Below are 25,601 nucleotides of genomic sequence, written 5' to 3' on the forward strand. Positions count from 1 at the left end.
CCCCTGTTGACATGGAATGTGCGTGGCAGGAAGACATCCCCCAAGAACTCGGACTCTAACACACAGCAGACTCCTTGCGGTCTAGGAGTCATTCTCTGTCTTGGACTCTCTCCCTCACCTAAATAATGGCTCCAACAGTACAATCCCTAAAAATAGAACTTGATCATATCTTATCTCAACTAATCCTACCCATTCACTGCAAGAATATGGAGCACGATCGGTTCCCTGGTGAGGGGGGATACCTTCAAGAGACAGAACATTGGTTATCACTCTTCTATCATTCTATGGCATTGACAAAATGCGATTTATTTATCTTTTCCAGTATTACGTTTCATTTCATTAACATTTTTTTATCACTTTGAACTATTGTTCTTCAGATTCAACACTAATTTGGGCGCTAGAGTGCTAACATTTTATTTTGCAAGTTCTCTTTCTTAAAAGTTTTCGCTCCGTTTGTCCAATCTCGATATCAAGACCCTAAGACTTGGGCTGGTGCTGAAATCGCATGCATCAATTGGCGCCATCTATGGGAAATTGAGTTAAAGACGTGAATTACCTTGGAAATCCCTAGTAATGACGGGTCATGTTCACTAGCATTAACCTGCATATAATCAAACAATATCAATATCATTTCAAGATATGTAAAGAGCAAAATGCATAACGTATAGCATGCAATCTATCTATACACGTCTATTATGATTGATGGTTCTAGAGTTTGTATTTGGTTTCTCAATTATGTGCTTGCCTAAATAACATCATCTCGTCAATTTAAAGATTGAAGTAGGAGATTTAAACACACTCAATTTTTTCACATTAACCGCTAAAAAGAATGTGCTTTTGGACACTATCTAGTAGCACATGACAACCTAATGTATCTGTCTCTTCCTCTCTACCATTTTTCTAACCAAAGACGTAATCTTTGTCCCTATCTAACATTGCATTTTTCTTTGTATACTTCAAATCCAAAATGTATTTGATTTTCTATGAAACCTTCACATTATCAACATTCTAACTTGGAAGTAACGGGTTATGAATTTTGAGGCTAGTTTAAAATGTGAAGAATGCAAGGTAGTTCGGAGTTGATGCCTAAAGGGGAGATAATCCTCACTGTTTTTGCTAATTTATTCTTAAATTATTCATTATATTAGGTTTTATCCAATTTGCTTTTGTAAAATTTTTTGATTGTCGTACATTTAATACTTTTGTACAAATTATCAATCCATTCAAGGTATATATATATATATATATGTATATGTATATTAGTTACTTGAAATAACTAATGAAACCTCACAACACAAAAATAATTTTCCTACCCTAGAACAACCGTCCAGCGCCCCTCTCCAAGGTGTATTCTTTTTCTCCTTAATTCTTTTCTATCAAATTGAATTAAGGGATCTCATATTCAGGTGTGGTGTGGACGCGTCTTTAAAGGACTTTAACGTTGAAGTCTCATGTAAACGGCTCAAATGAAGGAGGTTCAAAGTAAATCAATCAAAGGCAATTCTTGATTTACGTTTCTCGCACTTCTCGTTTTTAATTTTACCATAAGCACCGTTTAATTTTATTGTTGTTGTAATTAACTATATCGATCGCCCCGCAACTCCAAGGGTACACCACTTGGAATCATGGTATTATTATGTTCGGCTTTTAATTTACGTAATTTTATTTACCGCTTCCACTTGCGCATTCTCGGGTCGATTCACTCGCATTTTCATTGCTTTTAGATTGGAGCTGTAGCAGATGTGACTGGTATCAGCAACGATGATGCAACATATCTGAAAGCATTCTAAGGAATTATACAATTTACATTGCGGCAACTCAATCCATTTTAGATTTCTCTCCTTAAGAGTATATATGCACCCTCTAATTGAATGTATTGAAGAGCTTCGTAATTTGAGACCTCTAGATTCTGGTTTTTAATAGCTAAATTACCAGTGTTGTTTATGAGAATATTTGAAAAACAAATTAGAGAGGAAAAGAATAATGAAACTTTTGATACAAGTTGAGAACTAAGAGCATTGCTATGATTAATGAAGTGGAGTTATACTGGAAGCTGAGTGCTCTTTTGGAATGCATAAAAATAGTTCTATTTAAGTATTGTATATCACAAGACTATGATTAGGACATGTAGTAGAGAATAGAAGTAGTAATAAGTGTAACTGGTGTTACGTCGCATTAAAAACTGAAGGAAATTCAATAGGTAATTTTAATACATAAAAGCCTAAACAAAGGCCTTTTCCACTGAAGACCAAAAGTACTACAAACAAAGTAATGGATGTCGATGTTCCGGAAAAGAAACCACAAGGCTCTTGTGTGTGTCATGAAAGCCACTGTGTTATTGTGAAGCAAGTTGACGACTGTATCATTTGGAATCATCTTCACTTGCATTACCCTGCACGTAATCAACAATGTCAGTGTCATTTAATAGTATGTAAAGAGCAAATTGCAATGTATCTATACACGTCTATTACGATTGATGGCTCTAGAGTTTGTATTTGGTTTTTCAATAATGTGCTTGCCAAAATAACATCATCTCGTTAAAAACTGTGCGGGATTTTAAAGGTTGAAGTAGGAGATCCAAACACTCAATTGTTTCGCATTGACCGCTAAAAAGAATGTGCTTTTTGACACTATTTAGAACCACACGATAACCTAATGTATCTATCGCTTCCTCTCTACCATTTTTCTAACCAAAGGCGCAACCTTTGTCCCTATCTAGTTATTCTCCACCGATTTTTTCCATATTTTAGAATTCAAGAAAGGGTGAAACCATTGCATTTTTTCTTTGTATACTTCAAATCCAAAAGTGTGTGTGATTTCTATGAAACCTTCACATTCTCAACATTCTAACTTGGAAATAATGGGATTACGAATTCTGAGGCCAGTTTAAAATGTGAAGAATGCAAGGTAGTTCGGAGTTGATGCCTAAACGGGAGCTAATCCTCCACCATTTTTGTTAATTTATTCTCAAATTATTCATTATGTTAGGTTTTATCCAATTTGCTTTTTCAAAACCTTTTGATTGTCATACATTTAAGACTTTTGTACAAATTGTACAGAAATACCATATTTGTCCATATCGACATCCGAACTTTGTAGGTGTATCATAGAAAAATTTGTCGAAAAATCACTACTACGCAACCAAAAATTAATTTATTTTTGAACTTAAAAAATTAAATATCATACACTACACGGTAAAACGGTTGTCTAGATGCCATCTCATTGTTTATTTTTAAATTACTTGTACACCTATCATGTTAAAAGATTTGTTTACCACATTTTGGCAAGTAGCAATATAGTTAATGCATGTGTTTCTTTAAGTATTATCAATTCACTTATTTATCACAACAGAGCTAATTATACACTTTTTTGGAAGTCTAAAGAAAAAATTATCAATTTGTTCAAAGTAATAAATCGAATGCACTTCAAACTTCAAAGTGTTCCCAAGATTACAAAAACTTCTTTAAATGACAATAAAAATCAATTAATGATTTTCTTTGAAAATAAAAACATGTGACGTTTTTAGGCACTTATCCACAAACAGGTAAATGAAATACATCTATATACTTGTTAAAACTGACCAAAATATTCAAACTTTGTAAATTTATCTTAGAGAAATTGGTGCATTCCATACTGATTTTGAAAACATGAGTTTATAAAAAGCACTTGACAAGAGAAAACAAATCTTAGTAAAAGAATAAAAAAGAAAACAATTTTTTTGGAAATATACTATGGTTAATTACTCAATAAAACTAAAAAAATTCTCATATCTAGTATTAATTTGTTCGTTAAAAAACATTTATCAAACGTTTGAGATTACGTATATTCACAAAATTCATGAAATCTTCTTAAGAAAAATTGATTGGCATCTAGACAACCGCTCTACACTTTCGCATGTATTTAATTTTCCAAAGTCCACAAAATAAAATAACTCATGGTTGGATAATATAGATTTTTCGATATTTTTCTGTGGTACACCTGCAAACATAAGATGTTAACATGAACCAACATGATTTCTGTAAATTCATACAATAATTTTAAATGTATAACAACAAAAGATTTCAAAACAAGCTCATGAAGAAAACCCAACACAACGAATTAACCAAGAACAAATTTACAAAAAAGAGGGAGATTTGTTCTCCAATTTAGGTCTCAACTCTATACTTGCACCATTCACATTTCAACTGCCCCAAACATTCACAATCCTATTCTTTCCGAGTGAAAATGATGGTCACGTGAGTTTTAAAAAGAAATCAGCGCACAAAATTTGGATTTGAAGTTTACAAAGCATAAATTCAATGGTTTCAGCCTCATTGATTTCAAAATATGGGAGAAAAGTCGGCAAGAAAGAACTGATAAGGACATTGGTCTCTTTTTGGTTAGAAATTTGAAGAGAGGAATATGAAGATACATAAGTTAACATTAGGTTCTAAAATATCATCAAAAAGCATACTTTTAGCGGCCAAAATGTGTCCCACAATTGAGTGTTTTAAATCCTATTCAACCCTTTTGATTCCCACACAGTTTTTAACAATATGACGTTTTCCAGTAACACAGAATTTGCAAAACCAAATTCAAACTGTAGCGCCTTCAACCTTTAATAAACGAGTACACATAACCTATAATACTAACTAATGCGTTGCAGTTGTAGAATCAAATATATGCATGCTACATGTTTGATTGCATAATACATACTTTCGGAATTTTCTAACGATGGCTCCTCATATCTAACTGATGCTTTTTGGGACTTGAAACATGCTAGACAATTCACAAGTTTAATGGCACTAGTAAGATATAGACAATGACAATATTGCTAACAATAAGCTTGCAAATAAAATAATTGCTAATAAATAATATGACATCACAATTCAATCAGCCCTTTCTCCTTGTACTTTGCATTAAGAGAGAACTACGAATAAACCAAGACATAGAAGAAAATGAGAAATTTTAAGATGAGATCAAATTGGAGTAGCAGAGAGTTTATAGCTGGCACTTAAATTTCAGTGAATAACATATATGCATTACGATAGAGATAGGAGAAATTGACTGGAAAAAGATAATAGTAATTAAGACAAAGTAGTAACTTACTGCTCTTCCCGATCAAAGCCAAAACTTTTCCAAACCAAAGTTGTAGCAAAGGAGAAAACATCACTAACCTCTCTTACCAATTCAAGGCCAATAGTCTGATTAAGAGAGAACTACGAAATCAAAATTGCAGTCTGATTAAGGCCAAAGTTGCAGTCTCAAATTTGGTTTCAACTATCAACCACCAAATGGGAATCCACTGAAAGCATACAAATGTGATTAAATCCCATTACAAGAAGGGAAAGACCACCAAATCAAAATCAAAAAGACAAAAGAAAGACTAGATAAAATTATTTTTCGTATTTGAAGAGTCGAGATATACATGCATTTTTGGTGAAAATTTACAGAAAAATCTACTAATTTCTACCAGCTGAAATTTGATCAAAAGGTGACGGTGGAAAGTTCAATTGCAGTAGTTTTTTGGGGTCAAACTCTGAACATAATTGTTGACTGTCGTACAATATCGGGTGTCCAAATGCAAGAGCATTTGAGAACAAAGAAATGAGAACCCCCCCAAAACAACTGTGTTCCTCCGTAAAATTAAACAAGCTGGTACAAACAAAAATAATTGAGGACAATCGACCAACACATCACACAAAGATCCTAAACCCTGTTCAAATATTGTATCTCAAAACTACGATAAACAATTATGAAACCCCAACTTTACAGAGACGCTCAGCAAAAGGACAGAAGAATAAAATCTAAATATCCCTCGAGATGGAGAGCAAAGAAACATGGAAGGAAGTCTACAAAAATCAAGAGTGTTGAGTTTCTTTTTCCTCCGTTTCTCTTCATGCCATAACTTATAGAAGGTCAAAAGCAGAATATATAGACAACAAAAGCATTTTATCCATTCTAGTGACCAAAAGCATAGAAGCACCAACAGATTATAATCATATGAAAAAACAACCATACCAAAAGGGAAGAGCCCTCCAAAATCTCCAATTCGGGGAGCCATCTTGGTTGTTCTCCTCATCAATGTCAACACCGGCATCTTTGTTTGCAACTCCCTCAACCCTTGTCTCGCACAACAGCTTCGAACCAGGTTTTGTCACTGCTGCTCCACTCCACATTGAAAGTGCAACACTGTCTTTTTTTGACTCTTGCAATTCCTGGAAAAATGGCAACAATTCTTTGGTTAAAATTATCCTCATGAATCTTGAGTAAAGCCGGATTGCACAAATTTGTGATACAATGGAATACTTTTGTGAACTCATGCTTCTTGAAGTAATTATAAAAGAACCCTTGGAACAATTGGCCTAAACCTTCCAAGAAAAAAATCGAGAATATACAAAAAATCGTGTAATCTAAGTCGGTGATCTTAAAAAATTATTCAAATTAATATTTCATAAACCATTGATTTAAGAAATTAAATGAACTCGTTTGATTTTGAGTTGATGAATTTCAAGAATTACCTGAAGAAATAAGAGACGGAAGCCAAATGGTGGCCGGCACACGAGGTTGGCGGTCGCAGGACGAGAACGGCGGACGGCGGAGGTGGCTGCCTAAAAAGACGACTGATGCCGCGGTTAGAGTAGAGAGTGGCTGTTGGGGGAGGAGAGGAGCGGCTGCCTTGAGAAGGTGAGGAGTGCCTTTAATATGAAGTGGCCAACCGTAAGAAATGCTTAACGGTAACAATGTTTTTTCTTTTTTGATCTAAAATAACAAAATTAACCTTCTTGCTTGGAGATTTAAATTGTTGTCCAATTGAAAAACTAGATATTGAATATACATATTTTTATGCACTTAAAGAAACAATAAAGAAAATGATATTAATTAGAATTTTTTGTACAAATATTAATATTTTTTATTGTGTATCTTAAAAAACTTGTTAGATAATATAGAACAGATTCTTTTTGATAAATTCAATATTTTTAATTCTTTATCCAAAAGCCGTTAGATAATATCTCTTTTGGATGAAATTTAATAATTTTTTATTTTAATCTAAAAAATACATTATATTCTATTTGGCATAATAAAACTCATTTAGGTTGACCACATTTACGGATGCGTGACGCTTAAGTGGATAGTTTCAATGATTCATTTTATTATCTATAGATTAAAAGTTTTAACCGATCATATCTAACAATCGTGTGAATTATAGTAGTCGAATGATATATTATAAAATATAAATTAATATATTAAAATCATAAAATTATGAAATCTAAATTACAAAATCCTCAAAATGATGGTAGAGTGAATATTTGGGTTAAGAATAAAATAATATTTTGAATAAATACAAAGAACATGTGAACTATTTGCTACGTGTGCTACTATAACTAATACTAACTAAATTTTATTTTCAATAAATAGTTAGCATTCATTTCTTACTGCAATATATAATTAAAAATCTCATATTCTAATTTTAGATGACATTAAAACATGATATTTTAGTTTATATTATCCAACGTTAAACTTAATCAATAATTAAGTACATTCTGATGAACTTTTTTGTATATAAATATTTAATATAATTCTTATAAATTTTTACCATTTTAATTTCAACATCCACTGCGACAAAATGCTTATATTTCAAAATTTTCACCACATATTATAATTGTTAGTCAATATACCATATTTTAATTTTGGATGATATTAAAGTATGGTATTTTGCTTTCTTTTATCTGAAAACAAGCTTAACCAACAATTAGTATGTTTTGATATATTTTTTTTAATATAATGCGTGTGAAATTTTATCGCTATAATTTCAATATCCACTAAAACAAAAATACGTTTATCCACTATATATTAGAATTATGTCAATCTCTTATATTTTAGGTTTAGATGATATTAAAATATGGTATGTTAGTTTATATTATCTCAAAACAACGGGCTTAATGAATAATTCAGTTTTTGATGTTTTTTTTTATAAATAACTATTTAATATAATCCCTTTGATTTCAATATCCACTACAACAAAATGCATTTATTTCAAAATTCACCATATATAAAAATTGTTAGTCAATATGTCATAGTTTAGTTTTAGATGATATTAAAAATATGGTATTTTGGTTTATATTATCTGAAAATAAACTTAACTACAATGTATTACGTTTTGATATTTTTTTTTGAAAATAGATGTTTAATATATTGTATATAAATTTTACTATTATATTTAGTATCCACTATAGCAAAATATAGTTGTTATTAGTTATCTTAACCCTATAATACTTGTTAATGAATGATGGGTATGGCCCAGCATAATTAGGCAAAAAAACAAAATAAGAAGCCCAAACGCCTCACCTTGGTATGCCCATGACGAGGAAAGAAACCCAGGTCACATGGCCAAACACGCTCGGTCCAAACACTTGTAGCTGGCCCAATCCTCATATACATGGTGGTCCTTGAAGCCTGCGTGGCAGACATATTAGCTCTCCACGTAAGGCCCCCCCTGTTGACATGGAATGTGCGTGGCAGGAAGACCTCCCCCAAGAACTCGGACTCTAACACACAGCAGACTCCTTGCGGTCTAGGAGTCATTCTCTGTCTTGGACTCTCTCCCTCACCTAAATAATGGCTCCAACAGTACAATCCCTAAAAATAGAACTTGATCATATCTTATCTCAACTAATCCTACCCATTCACTGCAAGAATATGGAGCACGATCGGTTCCCTGGTGAGGGGGGATACCTTCAAGAGACAGAACATTGGTTATCACTCTTCTATCATTCTATGGCATTGACAAAATGCGATTTATTTATCTTTTCCAGTATTACGTTTCATTTCATTAACATTTTTTTATCACTTTGAACTATTGTTCTTCAGATTCAATACTAATTTGGGCGCTAGAATGCTAACATTTTATTTTGCAAGTTCTCTTTCTTAAAAGTTTTCGCTCCGTTTGTCCAATCTCGATATCAAGACCCTAAGACTTGGGCTGGTGCTGAAATCGCATGCATCAATTGGCGCCATCTATGGGAAATTGAGTTAAAGACGTGAATTACCTTGGAAATCCCTAGTAATGACGGGTCATGTTCACTAGCATTAACCTGCATATAATCAAACAATATCAATATCATTTCAAGATATGTAAAGAGCAAAATGCATAACGTATAGCATGCAATCTATCTATACACGTCTATTATGATTGATGGTTCTAGAGTTTGTATTTGGTTTCTCAATTATGTGCTTGCCTAAATAACATCATCTCGTCAATTTAAAGATTGAAGTAGGAGATTTAAACACACTCAATTTTTTCACATTAACCGCTAAAAAGAATGTGCTTTTGGACACTATCTAGTAGCACATGACAACCTAATGTATCTGTCTCTTCCTCTCTACCATTTTTCTAACCAAAGACGTAATCTTTGTCCCTATTTAACATTGCATTTTTCTTTGTATACTTCAAATCCAAAATGTATTTGATTTTCTATGAAACCTTCACATTATCAACATTCTAACTTGGAAGTAACGGGTTATGAATTTTGAGGCTAGTTTAAAATGTGAAGAATGCAAGGTAGTTCGGAGCTGATGCCTAAAGGGGAGATAATCCTCACTGTTTTTGCTAATTTATTCTTAAATTATTCATTATATTAGGTTTTATCCAATTTGCTTTTGTAAAATTTTTTGATTGTCGTACATTTAATACTTTTGTACAAATTATCAATCCATTCAAGGTATATATATATATATATATGTATATGTATATTAGTTACTTGAAATAACTAATGAAACCTCACAACACAAAAATAATTTTCCTACCCTAGAACAACCGTCCAGCGCCCCTCTCCAAGGTGTATTCTTTTTCTCCTTAATTCTTTTCTATCAAATTGAATTAAGGGATCTCATATTCAGGTGTGGTGTGGACGCGTCTTTAAAGGACTTTAACGTTGAAGTCTCACGTAAACGGCTCAAATGAAGGAGGTTCAAAGTAAATCAATCAAAGGCAATTCTTGATTTACGTTTCTCGCACTTCTCGTTTTTAATTTTACCATAAGCACCGTTTAATTTTATTGTTGTTGTAATTAACTATATCGATCGCCCCGCAACTCCAAGGGTACACCACTTGGAATCATGGTATTATTATGTTCGGCTTTTAATTTACGTAATTTTATTTACCGCTTCCACTTGCGCATTCTCGGGTCGATTCACTCGCATTTTCATTGCTTTTAGATTGGAGCTGTAGCAGATGTGACTGGTATCAGCAACGATGATGCAACATATCTGAAAGCATTCTAAGGAATTATACAATTTACATTGCGGCAACTCAATCCATTTTAGATTTCTCTCCTTAAGAGTATATATGCACCCTCTAATTGAATGTATTGAAGAGCTTCGTAATTTGAGACCTCTAGATTCTGGTTTTTAATAGCTAAATTACCAGTGTTGTTTATGAGAATATTTGAAAAACAAATTAGAGAGGAAAAGAATAATGAAACTTTTGATACAAGTTGAGAACTAAGAGCATTGCTATGATTAATGAAGTGGAGTTATACTGGAAGCTGAGTGCTCTTTTGGAATGCATAAAAATAGTTCTATTTAAGTATTGTATATCACAAGACTATGATTAGGACATGTAGTAGAGAATAGAAGTAGTAATAAGTGTAACTGGTGTTGCGTCGCATTAAAAACTGAAGGAATTGCAATAGGTAATTTTAATACATAAAAGCCTAAACAAAGGCCTTTTCCACTGAAGACCAAAAGTACTACAAACAAAGTAATGGATGTCGATGTTCCGGAAAAGAAACCGCAAGGCTCTTGCGTGTGTCATGAAAGCCACTGTGTTATTGTGAAGCAAGTTGACGACGGTATCATTTGGAATCATCTTCACTTGCATTACCCTGCACGTAATCAACAATGTCAGTGTCATTTAATAGTATGTAAAGAGCAAATTGCAATGTATCTATACACGTCTATTACGATTGATGGCTCTAGAGTTTGTATTTGGTTTTTCAATAATGTGCTTGCCAAAATAACATCATCTCGTTAAAAACTGTGCGGGATTTTAAAGGTTGAAGTAGGAGATCCAAACACTCAATTGTTTCGCATTGACCGCTAAAAAGAATGTGCTTTTTGACACTATTTAGAACCACACGATAACCTAATGTATCTATCGCTTCCTCTCTACCATTTTTCTAACCAAAGGCGCAACCTTTGTCCCTATCTAGTTATTCTCCACCGATTTTTTCCATATTTTAGAATTCAAGAAAGGGTGAAACCATTGCATTTTTTCTTTGTATACTTCAAATCCAAAAGTGTGTGTGATTTCTATGAAACCTTCACATTCTCAACATTCTAACTTGGAAATAATGGGATTACGAATTCTGAGGCCAGTTTAAAATGTGAAGAATGCAAGGTAGTTCGGAGTTGATGCCTAAACGGGAGCTAATCCTCCACCATTTTTGTTAATTTATTCTCAAATTATTCATTATGTTAGGTTTTATCCAATTTGCTTTTTCAAAACCTTTTGATTGTCATACATTTAAGACTTTTGTACAAATTGTACAGAAATACCATATTTGTCCATATCGACATCCGAACTTTGTAGGTGTATCATAGAAAAATTTGTCGAAAAATCACTACTACGCAACCAAAAATTAATTTATTTTTGAACTTAAAAAATTAAATATCATATACTACACGGTAAAACGGTTGTCTAGATGCCATCTCATTGTTTATTTTTAAATTACTTGTACACCTATCATGTTAAAAGATTTGTTTACCACATTTTGGCAAGTAGCAATATAGTTAATGCATGTGTTTCTTTAAGTATTATCAATTCACTTATTTATCACAACAGAGCTAATTATACACTTTTTTGGAAGTCTAAAGAAAAAATTATCAATTTGTTCAAAGTAATAAATCGAATGCACTTCAAACTTCAAAGTGTTCCCAAGATTACAAAAACTTCTTTAAATGACAATAAAAATCAATTAATGATTTTCTTTGAAAATAAAAACATGTGACGTTTTTAGGCACTTATCCACAAACAGGTAAATGAAATACATCTATATACTTGTTAAAACTGACCAAAATATTCAAACTTTGTAAATTTATCTTAGAGAAATTGGTGCATTCCATACTGATTTTGAAAACATGAGTTTATAAAAAGCACTTGACAAGAGAAAACAAATCTTAGTAAAAGAATAAAAAAGAAAACAATTTTTTTGGAAATATACTATGGTTAATTACTCAATAAAACTAAAAAAATTCTCATATCTAGTATTAATTTGTTCGTTAAAAAATATTTATCAAACGTTTGAGATTACGTATATTCACAAAATTCATGAAATCTTCTTAAGAAAAATTGATTGGCATCTAGACAACCGCTCTACACTTTCGCATAGTATTTAATTTTCCAAAGTCCACAAAATAAAATAACTCATGGTTGGATAATATAGATTTTTCGATATTTTTCTGTGGTACACCTGCAAACATAAGATGTTAACATGAACCAACATGATTTCTGTAAATTCATACAATAATTTTAAATGTATAACAACAAAAGATTTCAAAACAAGCTCATGAAGAAAACCCAACACAACGAATTAACCAAGAACAAATTTACAAAAAAGAGGGAGATTTGTTCTCCAATTTAGGTCTCAACTCTATACTTGCACCATTCACATTTCAACTGCCCCAAACATTCACAATCCTATTCTTTCCGAGTGAAAATGATGGTCACGTGAGTTTTAAAAAGAAATCAGCGCACAAAATTTGGATTTGAAGTTTACAAAGCATAAATTCAATGGTTTCAGCCTCATTGATTTCAAAATATGGGAGAAAAGTCGGCAAGAAAGAACTGATAAGGACATTGGTCTCTTTTTGGTTAGAAATTTGAAGAGAGGAATATGAAGATACATAAGTTAACATTAGGTTCTAAAATATCATCAAAAAGCATACTTTTAGCGGCCAAAATGTGTCCCACAATTGAGTATTTTAAATCCTATTCAACCCTTTTGATTCCCACACAGTTTTTAACAATATGACGTTTTCCGGTAACACAGAATTTGCAAAACCAAATTCAAACTGTAGCGCCTTCAACCTTTAATAAACGAGTACACATAACCTATAATACTAACTAATGCGTTGCAGTTGTAGAATCAAATATATGCATGCTACATGTTTGATTGCATAATACATACTTTCGGAATTTTCTAACGATGGCTCCTCATATCTAACTGATGCTTTTTGGGACTTGAAACATGCTAGACAATTCACAAGTTTAATGGCACTAGTAAGATATAGACAATGACAATATTGCTAACAATAAGCTTGCAAATAAAATAATTGCTAATAAATAATATGACATCACAATTCAATCAGCCCTTTCTCCGTGTACTTTGCATTAAGAGAGAACTACGAATAAACCAAGACATAGAAGAAAATGAGAAATTTTAAGATGAGATCAAATTGGAGTAGCAGAGAGTTTATAGCTGGCACTTAAATTTCAGTGAATAACATATATGCATTACGATAGAGATAGGAGAAATTGACTGGAAAAAGATAATAGTAGTTAAGACAAAGTAGTAACTTACTGCTCTTCCCGATCAAAGCCAAAACTTTTCCAAACCAAAGTTGTAGCAAAGGAGAAAACATCACTAACCTCTCTTACCAATTCAAGGCCAATAGTCTGATTAAGAGAGAACTACGAAATCAAAATTGCAGTCTGATTAAGGCCACAGTTGCAATCTCAAATTTGGTTTCAACTATCAACCACCAAATGGGAATCCACTGAAAGCATACAAATGTGATTAAATCCCATTACAAGAAGGGAAAGACCACCAAATCAAAATCAAAAAGACAAAAGAAAGACTAGATAAAATTATTTTTCGTATTTGAAGAGTCGAGATATACATGCATTTTTGGTGAAAATTTACAGAAAAATCTACTAATTTCTACCAGCTGAAATTTGATCAAAAGGTGACGGTGGAAAGTTCAATTGCAGCAGTTTTTTGGGGTCAAACTCTGAACATAATTGTTGACTGTCGTACAATATCGGGTGTCCAAATGCAAGAGCATTTGAGAACAAAGAAATGAGAACCCCCCCGAAACAACTGTGTTCCTCCGTAAAATTAAACAAGCTGGTACAAACAAAAATAATTGAGGACAATCGACCAACACATCACACAAAGATCCTAAACCCTGTTCAAATATTGTATCTCAAAACTACGATAAACAATTATGAAACCCCAACTTTACAGAGACGCTCAGCAAAAGGACAGAAGAATAAAATCTAAATATCCCTCGAGATGGAGAGCAAAGAAACATGGAAGGAAGTCTACAAAAATCAAGAGTGTTGAGTTTCTTTTTCCTCCGTTTCTCTTCATGCCATAACTTATAGAAGGTCAAAAGCAGAATATATAGACAACAAAAGCATTTTATCCATTCTAGTGACCAAAAGCATAGAAGCACCAACAGATTATAATCATATGAAAAAACAACCATACCAAAAGGGAAGAGCCCTCCAAAATCTCCAATTCGGGGAGCCATCTTGGTTGTTCTCCTCATCAATGTCAACACCGGCATCTTTGTTTGCAACTCCCTCAACCCTTGTCTCGCACAACAGCTTCGAACCAGGTTTTGTCACTGCTGCTCCACTCCACATTGAAAGTACAACACTGTCTTTTTTTGACTCTTGCAATTCCTGGAAAAATGGCAACAATTCTTTGGTTAAAATTATCCTCATGAATCTTGAGTAAAGCCGGATTGCACAAATTTGTGATACAATGGAATACTTTTGTGAACTCATGCTTCTTGAAGTAATTATAAAAGAACCCTTGGAACAATTGGCCTAAACCTTCCAAGAAAAAAATCGAGAATATACAAAAAATCGTGTAATCTAAGTCGGTGATCTTAAAAAATTATTCAAATTAATATTTCATAAACCATTGATTTAAGAAATTAAATGAACTCGTTTGATTTTGAGTTGATGAATTTCAAGAATTACCTGAAGAAATAAGAGACGGAAGCCAAATGGTGGCCGGCACACGAGGTTGGCGGTCGCAGGACGAGAACGGCGGACGGCGGAGGTGGCTGCCTAAAAAGACGACTGATGCCGCGGTTAGAGTAGAGAGTGGCTGTTGGGGGAGGAGAGGAGCGGCTGCCTTGAGAAGGTGAGGAGTGCCTTTAATATGAAGTGGCCAACCGTAAGAAATCCTTAACGGTAACAATGTTTTTTCTTTTTTGATCTAAAATAACAAAATTAACCTTCTTGCTTGGAGATTTAAATTGTTGTCCAATTGAAAAACTAGATATTGAATATACATATTTTTATGCACTTAAAGAAACAATAAAGAAAATGATATTAATTAGAATTTTTTGTACAAATATTAATATTTTTTATTGTGTATCTTAAAAAACTTGTTAGATAATATAGAACAGATTCTTTTTGATAAATTCAATATTTTTAATTCTTTATCCAAAAGCCGTTAGATAATATCTCTTTTGGATGAAATTTAATAATTTTTTATTTTAATCTAAAAAATACATTATATTCTATTTGGCATAATAAAACTCATTTAGGTTGACCACATTTACGGATGCGTGACGCTTAAGTGGATAGTTTCAATGATTCATTTTATTATCTATAGATTAAAAGTTTTAACCGATCATATCTAACAATCGTGTGAATTATAGTAGTCGAATGATATATTATAAAATATAAATTAATATATTAAAATCATAAAATTATGAAATCTAAATTACAAAATCCTCAAAATGATGGTAAAGTGAATATTTGGGTTAAGAATAAAATAATATTTTGAATAAATACAAAGAACATGTGAACTATTTGCTACGTGTGCTACTATAACTAATACTAACTAAATTTTATTTTCAATAAATAGTTAGCATTCATTTCTTACTGCAATATATAATTAAAAATCTCATATTCTAATTTTAGATGACATTAAAACATGATATTTTAGTTTATATTATCCAACGTTAAACTTAATCAATAATTAAGTACATTCTGATGAACTTTTTTGTATATAAATATTTAATATAATTCTTATAAATTTTTACCATTTTAATTTCAACATCCACTGCGACAAAATGCTTATATTTCAAAATTTTCACCACATATTATAATTGTTAGTCAATATACCATATTTTAATTTTGGATGATATTAAAGTATGGTATTTTGCTTTCTTTTATCTGAAAACAAGCTTAACCAACAATTAGTATGTTTTGATATATTTTTTTTAATATAATGCGTGTGAAATTTTATCGCTATAATTTCAATATCCACTAAAACAAAAATACGTTTATCCACTATATATTAGAATTATGTCAATCTCTTATATTTTAGGTTTAGATGATATTAAAATATGGTATGTTAGTTTATATTATCTCAAAACAACGGGCTTAATGAATAATTCAGTTTTTGATGTTTTTTTTTATAAATAACTATTTAATATAATCCCTTTGATTTCAATATCCACTACAACAAAATGCATTTATTTCAAAATTCACCATATATAAAAATTGTTAGTCAATATGTCATAGTTTAGTTTTAGATGATATTAAAAATATGGTATTTTGGTTTATATTATCTGAAAATAAACTTAACTACAATGTATTACGTTTTGATATTTTTTTTTGAAAATAGATGTTTAATATATTGTATATAAATTTTACTATTATATTTAGTATCCACTATAGCAAAATATAGTTGTTATTAGTTATCTTAACCCTATAATACTTGTTAATGAATGATGGGTATGGCCCAGCATAATTAGGCAAAAAAACAAAATAAGAAGCCCAAACGCCTCACCTTGGTATGCCCATGACGAGGAAAGAAACCCAGGTCACATGGCCAAACACGCTCGGTCCAAACACTTGTAGCTGGCCCAATCCTCATATACATGGTGGTCCTTGAAGCCTGCGTGGCAGACATATTAGCTCTCCACGTAAGGCCCCCCCTGTTGACATGGAATGTGCGTGGCAGGAAGACCTCCCCCAAGAACTCGGACTCTAACACACAGCAGACTCCTTGCGGTCTAGGAGTCATTCTCTGTCTTGGACTCTCTCCCTCACCTAAATAATGGCTCCAACAGTACAATCCCTAAAAATAGAACTTGATCATATCTTATCTCAACTAATCCTACCCATTCACTGCAAGAATATGGAGCACGATCGGTTCCCTGGTGAGGGGGGATACCTTCAAGAGACAGAACATTGGTTATCACTCTTCTATCATTCTATGGCATTGACAAAATGCGATTTATTTATCTTTTCCAGTATTACGTTTCATTTCATTAACATTTTTTTATCACTTTGAACTATTGTTCTTCAGATTCAATACTAATTTGGGCGCTAGAATGCTAACATTTTATTTTGCAAGTTCTCTTTCTTAAAAGTTTTCGCTCCGTTTGTCCAATCTCGATATCAAGACCCTAAGACTTGGGCTGGTGCTGAAATCGCATGCATCAATTGGCGCCATCTATGGGAAATTGAGTTAAAGACGTGAATTACCTTGGAAATCCCTAGTAATGACGGGTCATGTTCACTAGCATTAACCTGCATATAATCAAACAATATCAATATCATTTCAAGATATGTAAAGAGCAAAATGCATAACGTATAGCATGCAATCTATCTATACACGTCTATTATGATTGATGGTTCTAGAGTTTGTATTTGGTTTCTCAATTATGTGCTTGCCTAAATAACATCATCTCGTCAATTTAAAGATTGAAGTAGGAGATTTAAACACACTCAATTTTTTCACATTAACCGCTAAAAAGAATGTGCTTTTGGACACTATCTAGTAGCACATGACAACCTAATGTATCTGTCTCTTCCTCTCTACCATTTTTCTAACCAAAGACGTAATCTTTGTCCCTATTTAACATTGCATTTTTCTTTGTATACTTCAAATCCAAAATGTATTTGATTTTCTATGAAACCTTCACATTATCAACATTCTAACTTGGAAGTAACGGGTTATGAATTTTGAGGCTAGTTTAAAATGTGAAGAATGCAAGGTAGTTCGGAGTTGATGCCTAAAGGGGAGATAATCCTCACTGTTTTTGCTAATTTATTCTTAAATTATTCATTATATTAGGTTTTATCCAATTTGCTTTTGTAAAATTTTTTGATTGTCGTACATTTAATACTTTTGTACAAATTATCAATCCATTCAAGGTATATATATATATATATATATATGTATATGTATATTAGTTACTTGAAATAACTAATGAAACCTCACAACACAAAAATAATTTTCCTACCCTAGAACAACCGTCCAGCGCCCCTCTCCAAGGTGTATTCTTTTTCTCCTTAATTCTTTTCTATCAAATTGAATTAAGGGATCTCATATTCAGGTGTGGTGTGGACGCGTCTTTAAAGGACTTTAACGTTGAAGTCTCATGTAAACGGCTCAAATGAAGGAGGTTCAAAGTAAATCAATCAAAGGCAATTCTTGATTTACGTTTCTCGCACTTCTCGTTTTTAATTTTACCATAAACACCGTTTAATTTTATTGTTGTTGTAATTAACTATATCGATCGCCCCGCAACTCCAAGGGTACACCACTTGGAATCATGGTATTATTATGTTCGGCTTTTAATTTACGTAATTTTATTTACCGCTTCCACTTGCGCATTCTCGGGTCGATTCACTCGCATTTTCATTGCTTTTAGATTGGAGCTGTAGCAGATGTGACTGGTATCAGCAACGATGATGCAACATATCTGAAAGCATTCTAAGGAATTATACAATTTACATTGCGGCAACTCAATCCATTTTAGATTTCTCTCCTTAAGAGTATATATGCACCCTCTAATTGAATGTATTGAAGAGCTTCGTAATTTGAGACCTCTAGATTCTGGTTTTTAATAGCTAAATTACCAGTGTTGTTTATGAGAATATTTGAAAAACAAATTAGAGAGGAAAAGAATAATGAAACTTTTGATACAAGTTGAGAACTAAGAGCATTGCTATGATTAATGAAGTGGAGTTATACTGGAAGCTGAGTGCTCTTTTGGAATGCATAAAAATAGTTCTATTTAAGTATTGTATATCACAAGACTATGATTAGGACATGTAGTAGAGAATAGAAGTAGTAATAAGTGTAACTGGTGTTGCGTCGCATTAAAAACTGAAGGAATTGCAATAGGTAATTTTAATACATAAAAGCCTAAACAAAGGCCTTTTCCACTGAAGACCAAAAGTACTACAAACAAAGTAATGGATGTCGATGTTCCGGAAAAGAAACCGCAAGGCTCTTGCGTGTGTCATGAAAGCCACTGTGTTATTGTGAAGCAAGTTGACGACGGTATCATTTGGAATCATCTTCACTTGCATTACCCTGCACGTAATCAACAATGTCAGTGTCATTTAATAGTATGTAAAGAGCAAATTGCAATGTATCTATACACGTCTATTACGATTGATGGCTCTAGAGTTTGTATTTGGTTTTTCAATAATGTGCTTGCCAAAATAACATCATCTCGTTAAAAACTGTGCGGGATTTTAAAGGTTGAAGTAGGAGATCCAAACACTCAATTGTTTCGCATTGACCGCTAAAAAGAATGTGCTTTTTGACACTATTTAGAACCACACGATAACCTAATGTATCTATCGCTTCCTCTCTACCATTTTTCTAACCAAAGGCGCAACCTTTGTCCCTATCTAGTTATTCTCCACCGATTTTTTCCATATTTTAGAATTCAAGAAAGGGTGAAACCATTGCATTTTTTCTTTGTATACTTCAAATCCAAAAGTGTGTGTGATTTCTATGAAACCTTCACATTCTCAACATTCTAACTTGGAAATAATGGGATTACGAATTCTGAGGCCAGTTTAAAATGTGAAGAATGCAAGGTAGTTCGGAGTTGATGCCTAAACGGGAGCTAATCCTCCACCATTTTTGTTAATTTATTCTCAAATTATTCATTATGTTAGGTTTTATCCAATTTGCTTTTTCAAAACCTTTTGATTGTCATACATTTAAGACTTTTGTACAAATTGTACAGAAATACCATATTTGTCCATATCGACATCCGAACTTTGTAGGTGTATCATAGAAAAATTTGTCGAAAAATCACTACTACGCAACCAAAAATTAATTTATTTTTGAACTTAAAAAATTAAATATCATATACTACACGGTAAAACGGTTGTCTAGATGCCATCTCATTGTTTATTTTTAAATTACTTGTACACCTATCATGTTAAAAGATTTGTTTACCACATTTTGGCAAGTAGCAATATAGTTAATGCATGTGTTTCTTTAAGTATTATCAATTCACTTATTTATCACAACAGAGCTAATTATACACTTTTTTGGAAGTCTAAAGAAAAAATTATCAATTTGTTCAAAGTAATAAATCGAATGCACTTCAAACTTCAAAGTGTTCCCAAGATTACAAAAACTTCTTTAAATGACAATAAAAATCAATTAATGATTTTCTTTGAAAATAAAAACATGTGACGTTTTTAGGCACTTATCCACAAACAGGTAAATGAAATACATCTATATACTTGTTAAAACTGACCAAAATATTCAAACTTTGTAAATTTATCTTAGAGAAATTGGTGCATTCCATACTGATTTTGAAAACATGAGTTTATAAAAAGCACTTGACAAGAGAAAACAAATCTTAGTAAAAGAATAAAAAAGAAAACAATTTTTTTGGAAATATACTATGGTTAATTACTCAATAAAACTAAAAAAATTCTCATATCTAGTATTAATTTGTTCGTTAAAAAATATTTATCAAACGTTTGAGATTACGTATATTCACAAAATTCATGAAATCTTCTTAAGAAAAATTGATTGGCATCTAGACAACCGCTCTACACTTTCGCATAGTATTTAATTTTCCAAAGTCCACAAAATAAAATAACTCATGGTTGGATAATATAGATTTTTCGATATTTTTCTGTGGTACACCTGCAAACATAAGATGTTAACATGAACCAACATGATTTCTGTAAATTCATACAATAATTTTAAATGTATAACAACAAAAGATTTCAAAACAAGCTCATGAAGAAAACCCAACACAACGAATTAACCAAGAACAAATTTACAAAAAAGAGGGAGATTTGTTCTCCAATTTAGGTCTCAACTCTATACTTGCACCATTCACATTTCAACTGCCCCAAACATTCACAATCCTATTCTTTCCGAGTGAAAATGATGGTCACGTGAGTTTTAAAAAGAAATCAGCGCACAAAATTTGGATTTGAAGTTTACAAAGCATAAATTCAATGGTTTCAGCCTCATTGATTTCAAAATATGGGAGAAAAGTCGGCAAGAAAGAACTGATAAGGACATTGGTCTCTTTTTGGTTAGAAATTTGAAGAGAGGAATATGAAGATACATAAGTTAACATTAGGTTCTAAAATATCATCAAAAAGCATACTTTTAGCGGCCAAAATGTGTCCCACAATTGAGTATTTTAAATCCTATTCAACCCTTTTGATTCCCACACAGTTTTTAACAATATGACGTTTTCCGGTAACACAGAATTTGCAAAACCAAATTCAAACTGTAGCGCCTTCAACCTTTAATAAACGAGTACACATAACCTATAATACTAACTAATGCGTTGCAGTTGTAGAATCAAATATATGCATGCTACATGTTTGATTGCATAATACATACTTTCGGAATTTTCTAACGATGGCTCCTCATATCTAACTGATGCTTTTTGGGACTTGAAACATGCTAGACAATTCACAAGTTTAATGGCACTAGTAAGATATAGACAATGACAATATTGCTAACAATAAGCTTGCAAATAAAATAATTGCTAATAAATAATATGACATCACAATTCAATCAGCCCTTTCTCCGTGTACTTTGCATTAAGAGAGAACTACGAATAAACCAAGACATAGAAGAAAATGAGAAATTTTAAGATGAGATCAAATTGGAGTAGCAGAGAGTTTATAGCTGGCACTTAAATTTCAGTGAATAACATATATGCATTACGATAGAGATAGGAGAAATTGACTGGAAAAAGATAATAGTAGTTAAGACAAAGTAGTAACTTACTGCTCTTCCCGATCAAAGCCAAAACTTTTCCAAACCAAAGTTGTAGCAAAGGAGAAAACATCACTAACCTCTCTTACCAATTCAAGGCCAATAGTCTGATTAAGAGAGAACTACGAAATCAAAATTGCAGTCTGATTAAGGCCACAGTTGCAATCTCAAATTTGGTTTCAACTATCAACCACCAAATGGGAATCCACTGAAAGCATACAAATGTGATTAAATCCCATTACAAGAAGGGAAAGACCACCAAATCAAAATCAAAAAGACAAAAGAAAGACTAGATAAAATTATTTTTCGTATTTGAAGAGTCGAGATATACATGCATTTTTGGTGAAAATTTACAGAAAAATCTACTAATTTCTACCAGCTGAAATTTGATCAAAAGGTGACGGTGGAAAGTTCAATTGCAGCAGTTTTTTGGGGTCAAACTCTGAACATAATTGTTGACTGTCGTACAATATCGGGTGTCCAAATGCAAGAGCATTTGAGAACAAAGAAATGAGAACCCCCCCGAAACAACTGTGTTCCTCCGTAAAATTAAACAAGCTGGTACAAACAAAAATAATTGAGGACAATCGACCAACACATCACACAAAGATCCTAAACCCTGTTCAAATATTGTATCTCAAAACTACGATAAACAATTATGAAACCCCAACTTTACAGAGACGCTCAGCAAAAGGACAGAAGAATAAAATCTAAATATCCCTCGAGATGGAGAGCAAAGAAACATGGAAGGAAGTCTACAAAAATCAAGAGTGTTGAGTTTCTTTTTCCTCCGTTTCTCTTCATGCCATAACTTATAGAAGGTCAAAAGCAGAATATATAGACAACAAAAGCATTTTATCCATTCTAGTGACCAAAAGCATAGAAGCACCAACAGATTATAATCATATGAAAAAACAACCATACCAAAAGGGAAGAGCCCTCCAAAATCTCCAATTCGGGGAGCCATCTTGGTTGTTCTCCTCATCAATGTCAACACCGGCATCTTTGTTTGCAACTCCCTCAACCCTTGTCTCGCACAACAGCTTCGAACCAGGTTTTGTCACTGCTGCTCCACTCCACATTGAAAGTGCAACACTGTCTTTTTTTGACTCTTGCAATTCCTGGAAAAATGGCAACAATTCTTTGGTTAAAATTATCCTCATGAATCTTGAGTAAAGCCGGATTGCACAAATTTGTGATACAATGGAATACTTTTGTGAACTCATGCTTCTTGAAGTAATTATAAAAGAACCCTTGGAACAATTGGCCTAAACCTTCCAAGAAAAAAATCGAGAATATACAAAAAATCGTGTAATCTAAGTCGGTGATCTTAAAAAATTATTCAAATTAATATTTCATAAACCATTGATTTAAGAAATTAAATGAACTCGTTTGATTTTGAGTTGATGAATTTCAAGAATTACCTGAAGAAATAAGAGACGGAAGCCAAATGGTGGCCGGCACACGAGGTTGGCGGTCGCAGGACGAGAACGGCGGACGGCGGAGGTGGCTGCCTAAAAAGACGACTGATGCCGCGGTTAGAGTAGAGAGTGGCTGTTGGGGGAGGAGAGGAGCGGCTGCCTTGAGAAGGTGAGGAGTGCCTTTAATATGAAGTGGCCAACCGTAAGAAATCCTTAACGGTAACAATGTTTTTTCTTTTTTGATCTAAAATAACAAAATTAACCTTCTTGCTTGGAGATTTAAATTGTTGTCCAATTGAAAAACTAGATATTGAATATACATATTTTTATGCACTTAAAGAAACAATAAAGAAAATGATATTAATTAGAATTTTTTGTACAAATATTAATATTTTTTATTGTGTATCTTAAAAAACTTGTTAGATAATATAGAACAGATTCTTTTTGATAAATTCAATATTTTTAATTCTTTATCCAAAAGCCGTTAGATAATATCTCTTTTGGATGAAATTTAATAATTTTTTATTTTAATCTAAAAAATACATTATATTCTATTTGGCATAATAAAACTCATTTAGGTTGACCACATTTACGGATGCGTGACGCTTAAGTGGATAGTTTCAATGATTCATTTTATTATCTATAGATTAAAAGTTTTAACCGATCATATCTAACAATCGTGTGAATTATAGTAGTCGAATGATATATTATAAAATATAAATTAATATATTAAAATCATAAAATTATGAAATCTAAATTACAAAATCCTCAAAATGATGGTAAAGTGAATATTTGGGTTAAGAATAAAATAATGTTTTGAATAAATACAAAGAACATGTGAACTATTTGCTACGTGTGCTACTATAACTAATACTAACTAAATTTTATTTTCAATAAATAGTTAGCATTCATTTCTTACTGCAATATATAATTAAAAATCTCATATTTTAATTTTAGATGACATTAAAACATGATATTTTAGTTTATATTATCCAACGTTAAACTTAATCAATAATTAAGTACATTCTGATGAACTTTTTTGTATATAAATATTTAATATAATTCTTATAAATTTTTACCATTTTAATTTCAACATCCACTGCGACAAAATGCTTATATTTCAAAATTTTCACCACATATTATAATTGTTAGTCAATATACCATATTTTAATTTTGGATGATATTAAAGTATGGTATTTTGCTTTCTTTTATCTGAAAACAAGCTTAACCAACAATTAGTATGTTTTGATATATTTTTTTAATATAATGCGTGTGAAATTTTATCGCTATAATTTCAATATCCACTAAAACAAAAATACGTTTATCCGCTATATATTAGAATTATGTCAATCTCTTATATTTTAGGTTTAGATGATATTAAAATATGGTATGTTAGTTTATATTATCTCAAAACAACGGGCTTAATGAATAATTCAGTTTTTGATGTTTTTTTTTATAAATAACTATTTAATATAATCCCTTTGATTTCAATATCCACTACAACAAAATGCATTTATTTCAAAATTCACCATATATAAAAATTGTTAGTCAATATGTCATAGTTTAGTTTTAGATGATATTAAAAATATGGTATTTTGGTTTATATTATCTGAAAATAAACTTAACTACAATGTATTACGTTTTGATATTTTTTTTTGAAAATAGATGTTTAATATATTGTATATAAATTTTACTATTATATTTAGTATCCACTATAGCAAAATATAGTTGTTATTAGTTATCTTAACCCTATAATACTTGTTAATGAATGATGGGTATGGCCCAGCATAATTAGGCAAAAAAACAAAATAAGAAGCCCAAACGCCTCACCTTGGTATGCCCATGACGAGGAAAGAAACCCAGGTCACATGGCCAAACACGCTCGGTCCAAACACTTGTAGCTGGCCCAATCCTCATATACATGGTGGTCCTTGAAGCCTGCGTGGCAGACATATTAGCTCTCCACGTAAGGCCCCCCCTGTTGACATGGAATGTGCGTGGCAGGAAGACCTCCCCCAAGAACTCGGACTCTAACACACAGCAGACTCCTTGCGGTCTAGGAGTCATTCTCTGTCTTGGACTCTCTCCCTCACCTAAATAATGGCTCCAACAGTACAATCCCTAAAAATAGAACTTGATCATATCTTATCTC

The 25,601-nt window shown here is 32.2% G+C and overlaps 3 long non-coding RNA genes across 3 annotated transcripts; all 3 read right to left on the bottom strand.

Moving 5' to 3' along the window:
* Positions 1–2,150: 2,150 nt before the first annotated feature.
* LOC148787587 (uncharacterized) lies at positions 2,151–6,698 on the bottom strand. Its single transcript, XR_016066343.1, has 4 exons — positions 6,501–6,698; positions 6,001–6,197; positions 5,157–5,284; positions 2,151–2,392 (listed from the first exon to the last, which is right to left on the bottom strand). It is a non-coding gene; the product is annotated as an uncharacterized LOC148787587 (long non-coding RNA).
* Positions 6,699–10,623: 3,925 nt separating this feature from the next.
* Positions 10,624–15,177, bottom strand: LOC148787588 (uncharacterized). The gene is made up of 4 exons (XR_016066347.1): positions 14,975–15,177; positions 14,475–14,671; positions 13,631–13,758; positions 10,624–10,865 (listed from the first exon to the last, which is right to left on the bottom strand). It is a non-coding gene; the product is annotated as an uncharacterized LOC148787588 (long non-coding RNA).
* Positions 15,178–19,101: 3,924 nt separating this feature from the next.
* LOC148787589 (uncharacterized) lies at positions 19,102–23,656 on the bottom strand. Its single transcript, XR_016066342.1, has 4 exons — positions 23,453–23,656; positions 22,953–23,149; positions 22,109–22,236; positions 19,102–19,343 (listed from the first exon to the last, which is right to left on the bottom strand). It is a non-coding gene; the product is annotated as an uncharacterized LOC148787589 (long non-coding RNA).
* Positions 23,657–25,601: the final 1,945 nt, after the last annotated feature.

The sequence above is a fragment of the Sesamum indicum genome, linkage group LG7 (assembly GCF_026168435.1).
Source record: "Sesamum indicum cultivar Baizhima isolate 11 linkage group LG7, ASM2616843v1, whole genome shotgun sequence".
Classification (NCBI taxonomy): Eukaryota; Viridiplantae; Streptophyta; class Magnoliopsida; order Lamiales; family Pedaliaceae; genus Sesamum; species Sesamum indicum.